A 9,172-nucleotide genomic window follows, 5' to 3' on the forward strand; every position below is an offset into this window, starting at 1 on the left:
TGAATGTCCTTTTTGCATTAATGCCAAGGTAACTTTGATCGGGCTTCCTGAATGAAAACAATACCATTCAGTCTGTTACACAGTTGCAAAAGTGTTTATCTTTATTTGGAGTCATTTCTACAGGAAATGTTTTATGTCACAATAGAGAAAATTTCCATTTTATGATAAAGGTTTAACAACAATAAAATTAATTATTCTAAGCCTTTCATTGTAGACAAATCATTGTAAGACTTTTTGTGGGCCTGTATGCATTTCTGGTAATTTTCATATTATACTGTACATCACATAGGAAGTAAAAGCTACCAGGTCATTAATGTGGCCTGAGTGTTACAATTAAGCCATTAGCTTATGGTCAAAGTTCTTCCAGGAAGGAGTTTATTTCATCCTTTACCACTAACCATTCAGCAGCTTGTGCTTGTCTTAAAACTGTTGTGCTATATTCACCTCTGCTGCTTTTTGTGTATGTCAGTCAGGATTAAATGTCCATTATATCTCTGCCTACTTTCTGGTGGAACATCTCTGGCTTTCTGGTAGAAGGTAAGAAGTGTGAATTAAGATGGCTATTACTGGACCTCTCAGTGAAAGATCTGAAACTCTAAAGCTTGGCAAAATTTGGCTGTGTCCAATTATGATGTAATTTGCAGATACATCTGATATATCTCGCTAATTATTTTTTTAAAAGTGTCACTGTGTAAAAGAGCTATCAGGTAAAGAATTGTTTCATTCGCATCACTCTAGTCTACCGTTTACTTTGACAAGTCTGTCTGGTATATGACAGGCACACCTCTACCTTCATGTTGGGGCACCATCATCTGCACTGGACCCCTTGAGTCTGAGGCCCCACATCTGTGCCGCCTATAGTTACACATCAGATTCCGAATGGCATGGCTGGAAAAGAGATCACCATCCAAATTGACGAGATTAAGCAAGGAGTTGAGTATTTGCCTAAACTAGCCCCTGTCTGGGCAGGATGCAAACTCGTGTATTTGTTGTTTTCATTAAGGTGAACCTGGGTATTTGCCAAAAGTGAAGGTCTGTATGCATGCCATAGGGAGGAAATGGATTTTACTATAATGCAAATAGACTTACAAAATATAGCTGCAAGCAGCAATGAGGGGGCCAAGCAGTTAAGCAGGAGTTGGGATTGGATTGGATGGGACTAGACTGGACTTGACTGTGTTGTGTTAGATTGGATTGGATTGGACTTGTTTGAATTGGACTGGACTGGATTCGAAGGTCACCGAATTTATTGTGTGTCCTCAAGATGTACTCCTAAGTCCACATACCAAGTTTGGTTTAAAGTGGTGAAAGTGTTGATAATTATAGCACCTCTAGTGGTGAAAACACACCAAATTAATTGTGCATCCTCAGGATGTAGTCCCAAGTCCACATACCAAGTTTGGTTGCGATAGGTGAAAGTGTTGCTAATCATAGAGCCCCTAGTGGTCAAATGTCACCAAATTTATTGTGGGTCCTTAGGATGTGTTTACGACTCAACGTACCAAGTTTGGTATCAATGCGAAAAAGTCTTACTAATTATAGCGCCCCTAGTGGTCAAAGTACACCAAATGTATTGTGTGTTCTCAGGATCGGGTCCCGAGTCCATATACCAAGTTTGGTTTCAATAAGTAAAGGCGTTGCTGAGATATGAGCTAATTTCCTGTATCTCTAGCGCCCCCCTAGTGGTCGAAGGTCACCAAATGTATTGTGTGTCCTCAGGATGGGATCCCAAGTCCATGTACCAAGTTTGGTTTCAATATGTGTAAGCATTGCTGAGATATGAGCCTACTTCCTGTGATTATAGCGCCACACAGTGGTCAAAACGTACCAAATTTCTTGAGCCTCCTCCTTATTGGGTCCTGAGCACATGTGGTAAGTTTAGTCTTGATAAGAGAAAACCTTGCTGAGATATCACTTCACTTCCTGTTTGGTGGCTTTGCCAACAATTTTAATTGGCTGTTTCGGGCGAACGGTTTTAGGTTTGAAGACAAAAAGGGATAACTTTTAGGTGTTTTTGATTAAATCCAATATGGCGGCCGGATCAATTACTTTGACGTCACAAATTCACATCTGTCAGACTTACGACCTCCCATAGTATTTACAATCACCATTAGTATGTTTTAATTCCAAACACAACACCCGTTACAGGCCAAAAGGTAAATTTGCTAATTATAGCGCCACCTATAGGTCAAAAGTCATTATATTTATTGAGCCCCCTCCTTATTTGGTCCTGACCCCATGTACCGAGTTTGGTTTTGATACGTGAAAGCTTTGCTGAGATATCACTTCACTTCCTGTTTGGTGGCTTCGCCGCCAATTAGGACTGGCTGTTACGGGCGAACGGTTGTAGATTTGAAGACAAAAAGGGATAACTTTTTTGAGGCTTGGACTAAAGATGATGTGTGTGAAGTTTGGTGTCAATCGGACAAACTTTGTGACCTGTGAAAACGTTTAGGTGTTTTTGATTAAATCCAATTTGGCGGAAAATCCATCATGGCGGAAAATGACGTCGTTGAACTCGGCTTGGTCCAAGGATTCCAACGACACCTCATATTTGACAATCGAGCCAACGGGTCAAAAGTTACTTGTATGAACGCACATCCAACTTTGGCCTGTTGGTGGCGCTAGAGTGCTCGAGGTGCCAACTTGAAACTTGGTGAAATTAATCATGGGACTGTGCCTAATTTGTGTGCCAAATTTTACAACTTTTTACCAGACGGTTCTATGGGCTGCCATAGACTTCCATGACGGAATAATAATAAATATAACCGCAAGCGGTGATTTACGGGGTCCGAGCAAAACGAACATGAGGTAGCATAGCTTTTTAGTTTTACATATGCTTTGATTGTTTGGGCCCAATTGTTCAAAAGAAACATGATTGGATTTCGGTTATCGGATTTCAGTTACCGGATTTCGGCTATCGGATTGGATCAAATCTTGAAAATGGCTTGTTCAAAGGGAAACAAGGATCCTGAAATTGGATTAGATCACATAATCTATTCTTGGTTTTGATCTGGATAAAACCTTCACTTTGTGTTGTTCAAAACTTTTGAGTTGGATTGGAATAAATTTGATGCATACAATTAGGATTACCCTGTGCTCCTCCACAACCTAATAGTATTCTAACAATACCCTATTCTAGTGTGCTAACCTCCACAACCCAACAGTATTCTAACAGTAGTATTCTAGTGCGCTAATCTCCACAACTCAATAGTATTCTAACAATACTCTATTCTACAGGACTATGCATTTGTCATGGATAAGATGAAGCATCTGTTAATGGAAGGCAGTGTTTCCCACAGAATGGAATTGTATTTGTGGTGGTAGGTGAAGGGGGGTGGGGGTGGGTTCTGTGTTGGAGTCAATAAGATGAACAGCCTATAATTATGCAGTTATACTTGCCTTGCATGACAAGTCCTGACAAGTAGCTGTAACGTTATAGTGTGCTAACCTCCACAACCCAACAGTATTCTTAACAGTATTCTATTCTAGTATGCTAACCTCCACAACCCAGCTGGAAGGAACTGTAGGGGCTATGTGGGTCGGGTAGAGGAGTGTGTGTGGCGAGCAGGCAGAGCCTCGGTCAGAAGGCTCAATGGTATGAAGTGATGACACGGAGATGGCAGGTTTCGGTGCAACACAAGTGAACTTTATTTGAGTTTCAATTCATCTGTTCTTTTGTTCTTTACTTGTATGTGTGATGCATCAAAGAGGAAACAAACAGAAAATGGAGTAATCAGTGAAATGGGGTAAATCAGTACAGATCCCAACTCACAAACAAACCAATTGACATTTGAACAATAAACTGAAATCATATGGCTATATAAGGTACAACTAAACAATACTTGACATCCCAAGTCAACCAACAGCACCTAATCATCTCTCACATGGGACTCCAACACACCAAACCAACAAACAAAGACCTTAACTTCACACATGATGGCAGAGCTACTCTACAAACTGATAAACATCACAAAAGTCATATTGAGGGTCATTAAAGTGATGACTTACGTTAACTCAAAGACACACACAAAGCAGGACACACTGGAGTGCTGGGTTGAGATGAACAAAAGAGTGAACTGAGGGCGAGCAAACAATTTATCCTGGTCTGAGCCCCTGTCTCGAGCTACAGGGTTTCCCAGCAGGTAAACTGGGTGTGGTTAGGTGGCAGAGCCAAACAATCCTGCAATTTCTCCACAGCACTTTCACCACAAGCCCTCCTTACACTGACAGACTTTGGAAAGATTTGCAAAAATTTGGAAAAGATTTTTGAAAGACTACAGTCTCAGACCCTCTCACATCTAAAGACAAGTAGTAGAGTTTTAAGTCCCAGACTATGATTTTGCAATGACTAGGGATCTTGCAGGGTCACTATTTACAAGACTGCAACACGATTCCTTTAAATTATTACCCATCGTGCAATAGATAAACAGGAACTGAAAATTATAGCCTACTAAACTTAAAGTCGTATTTTCGTGTTTCTGCAGCATTGTTTCATGCGTGACATCCTTAACCGATACAGAGTTGTTCTGTCAAGTGGAAGAGCCGACTAAATATGTATAAGAAATGACAAATATTATAAGAATAACAAATAATTATAGGCTACAGCTGTGTCGGAGTCAATAAGATAAACAGCCTATAATTATACAGTTACACTTGCCTTGCACTAGAAGTCCATATTGACAAGTAGCTGTAATGTTGTAGTGTGTTAACCTCCACAACCCAACAGCATTCTATTGTAGTATGCTAACATCCACAACCCAACAGTATTCTAACACTAATGCTTCAAGTGGGATTTGAACTCTCAACCTAAGGATCACCAGTACAAGGCATTATCCCACTGAGCCACTGTCAATCCTACATGTTGGCCAGTCACATTCACATGGTGAAAATGTGTGTTGGTAAACACACAAGAAAAACTCCAAGCATACATTTGACAATAAAATGAAGGGCTTTCCTGAAAGAGTACACCTGAAATCTTTTTGAAATGCTGGGGCAATTAGACATTTGTAGAGAAGAACACTAATGGATGAAATATAAATATGATAGACTTAATGATGAAGGAAAAATAGTAAACAAAGAAGTTCCCCTGAATGTCATAGAGTGTCTCGGCATTGTGATTCTTGGCAACTAATGACTGTGTATGTTGATTGCCTGATGTCATTCAGGTGCTGTTCAATGGTGTGAATCTTCAATAACCAATAGTATTCGAGCTAGAGCCTAAAGCACTACCAGGAATTCGAACTCTCAACCTAACAAACATCAGCACTAGGCATTATCCCACTGAGCCACTGACAATGCTACATATTTGGCAGTCACATTCACATGGTGAAAATATGTGTTGGCAAACACACAACATCAAGAAAATTCCTAGCATACATTTGACAATAGAATTAAGGGCTTTATAAAAAAAGAGTACAGATCTGAAAATGTGCATTGTTAATGGTATCCACAAAATGATGGTTGTATGGTTGTTCTCCAAGGAAAAAAATTACTCATATAGGAATATAGGTGATATAGGAGAAATGGGCTGAGTGGTCGAACTTTATTGGTCTATATCTCTGAAATGGAAAAACATATCCAAATTATTTTGATAACTTTTGTGAGGCTTTGTCTAAACATTGTCTGTGAGAATATTGGTGAAGATTTGATAATTTTTTAAGCCTGTGAAACTTTTTATGATGTTTGGCTTTTTTCTGAAATTGTGGCAAAAGTAAACATTTTTAGAGCATAAGACCAGGGTGAAAAAGATGCATCTGAATGTAGAAATTAATATGATGAAAGAATTTTGAGTCTAGGTCAATCTATTAAGGAGAAATAAGCATTTTTGACAAGAGCGCCACCTTTAGGTGCAGTACCCCAAATTTTGAGTTATGGGTAGTGGGGGGTACTGGTAACAATACTTGAAAATGTGAAGTTTCTAGGACTTACGGTTTATAGGAATATAGGTGATCTAGGAAAAATGGCCTACGTGGTCTAACTTTATTGGCTTATATCTCTGAAATGGAACAAAATATCAAAATTCTGACCGATAACTTTTGTGAGGCTTGGTCTAAACATTGTCTGTGAGAATTTTGGTGAAGATTTGATTATTTTTGAAGAGTGTGAAACTTTTTATAATGTTTGGCTTTTCCATGAAATTGTGTCAAAAGTAAACATTTTTAGACCATAAGACCAGGGCCAAAAAGATGCATCTGAGTTTAGAGATTAATATTATGAAAGAATTTTGAGTCTAGGTCAATCTGGTAAGGAGAAATTAACATAATTAACTTTTTTTTCCAACAGCGCCACCTTTGGGTGCAGTACCCCAAATTTTGGGTTATGGGCAGAGGGGGGAACTGGTAACCATACCTGAAAATTTGAAGAGTTTTGGAGTTACGGTTTAGGCTGCAGTATGACTTTTACAGAATTTTGGCCAAAAATGAACGGTACAGAAACAATAGGGGTCCTGCAGCTACGCTGCTCGGACCCCTAATAATAGGAAAACGTAGAAACACAATGGGTGCCTTCGCAGCTTCGCTGCTTGGCCCCCAATGATAAGAAAACGTAGAAACACAATGGGTGCCTTCGCAGCTTCACTGCTTGGCCCCCAATTAGTGGTTGTTTACCGAATCCCCAGTTCGATTTCTTGGGGATTCCCAGGCCCTGATCACAACCAAATTGTCTGTTTTGTTTATTCAGTTTCACTAGCAGGAACCAGAGACTTTCTAATGAGGAGACACAGCACTCAAAAAATCCTCCATAGAAATGCATGGGGCTAGTTTGTGGCCGTTGTCTACACATATCACACCCCTTCCTCGGCAAAACGTCGACATGTAAATACATTGAGCCAATATGTGGTGTGTTGTGAAGACATCGTGCCAATGATGTGTTGTGAACTCGCCGCTGGAGCAAGATTGGTATCGTGAAGCCTTGCGCACGCGCATTTCTGCCGAAATAGATGCCCGACGAGTGCCCAAAAAGCGTTGCCATATGGCCGCCGAGTGGAGGGACTTGCCTAAAAGGACTTTGCAAGAACTTCTTAGGATGCCCTGACCACAAGCAACACAAACACACAAGTGCAATTGACTAGTATTGCTGGTCAATTGTACTTGTATACAACAGTCGGGCCCAGTTGAATGATCTATTATTGGATGTTGATATATTATCTCCGATTGCACTATAGCCTTCTGTAACAAAAATACCACCAACATTGTTGTGTGGCAATATAAAAGTATCTATCTATCTATCTGTCACCAGACCGATCCTCAAATCTCATTGGAGATTGAGAATGTGTCTGGGGACCTTTTATTTACTTCCAATTTCCTAGGGGAATAGACGAATCACTAGTGAAAATAAACTTAAAGGAGAATTCCGGTCTATTGACCTAAAGTGTGTTGAAACATGATACCGAGTGTGAACGTATGTCTCATAGCTTATCTCGGCTTGTTCCCTGCACTCAGAAATCTGGCGCTAGTTAACCGATGCTACCAACAGTTTTTCGATGGGGGTGCCTCAGGCATTTTTAAAAAAAATTGAGGTAACAATTTGCATGGATCATGCATGGAGTAATTTCAACTCAAGCCGTTTTTGAGTAAATATTGTGAGACTTATGTAGTTAGAACAACTGAATTATATCATATGATCAAATTAATATAATTGGTTCAACGTAATTAAGCTTTTAAAGGACAAATCAGGTTGATTGTGCTAAACTAATTGAGTTCTTCTCACTATAAAAGTCTCACAATATTTACTCAAAAAACAACTTGAGTTGAAATGACTTTTTTGCATGGATCTTTTTAAGTTATAGTAACTTACTTCACTTTTGTCTGAATAAAAGCACACAGCAATTTCAATTTTCTGAAAGCATTGTTTATTTTTAAAGCAATGGCAACTGGTCCAGTTGTGCAATGAATGAATGTAGAGATCCGTCATTTATTCGTCATTTATCTGTATAAAAGAAAGGCACGACGTTATATGTCAAATGGCCCACAAACCTTCATAAATAGTGACAATGTTAGGCTTAACTAGGATGACCAAATATTATCCTCAAACACGTGCAGTGTTAGAACTAGCAATACTAACATGTTAAGTGCTGAATACAGCTGCCACGGTGAAGTTTGAAGACACCAGCTACCAAAGTCATCTTTTCAAATGGTTAAATTACCGTGCAAGCAGCAGATAACTTAGAAGACACGATAGCTACTGTCTGTAGATAGCTAGCTAAAATCCATCTTTTAACATATTCAAATTAGCAAAAGGGCAAGCTGTAGCGTTAATTTCATTTGTAGTGTCACGTGACAATGATTTTGATGCACTGTGTGCCGTTGTTTGATAGCTGTTGCTTTTAAAACAAACACAAAAATAGGCTAGACTACTTTGCACGTAGGCCTACCTTTGATGTTTGATGTAGCCTAGGCTACAGGATCCTGTTCCATAATTTCTGTTACTTCTCAGGCGTGGTCTGGAAGGTTCTGAACGTGCAGTCGTGTTATCAGCTTTATAAGTTTGGTCACGATAATTACAAGTTTCAGTAACTTAATACTTATCTATCGTTGAGGTGAAAGCAAGACTGTGTGTTGAAAATCCATATATTAATAAGTTGAGACAGCTTTCTTTCTTTTTCAGTAATGACAAACTCCTTAAAATAAGTTGTCAACTCACCTATACATGTACAAGTAGCAACATTATTTTTTTATGTCAAAAATGTTGTTCATTTTAAGTTTTATCTACTAGTTTTTTTGAGTGTAATTTATTTACAGACAGTACCTTCAGGAAGTTTACCGTTCGCCGCCATCTTGAATTTAGTCACGATAAGTCGAGCGACGAGTAGGCTACGAATGAACAGGTATGATAAGGGATCAGATTCCAAAAATAATTCCGTGGAAATGCATGGATTCCATAGACTGTATATATACAGTCTATGATGGATTCCAGTTGCTCAGCTTGCTAGGCCGATGCCCGAGGCAGGGGACAAGCCGAGATGACCTGAGACACGTTCACACTCGGTATCATGTTTCAACACACTTTAGGTCAATATCACACCGGAATTCTCCTTTAAATTGTAATATTAAACTCTTATCCAAATTTATATATAAAAAATCAAAGTACAAATTGACTGACTGCAATGCAGTTGTTCACACACTTCCAAAGAAAATACGCATCCATGTAGTGTACACTGACAACATCAAAA

The sequence above is a fragment of the Alosa alosa genome, chromosome 24 (genome assembly GCF_017589495.1).
Source record: "Alosa alosa isolate M-15738 ecotype Scorff River chromosome 24, AALO_Geno_1.1, whole genome shotgun sequence".
In the NCBI taxonomy this organism is placed as follows: Eukaryota; Metazoa; Chordata; class Actinopteri; order Clupeiformes; family Clupeidae; genus Alosa; species Alosa alosa.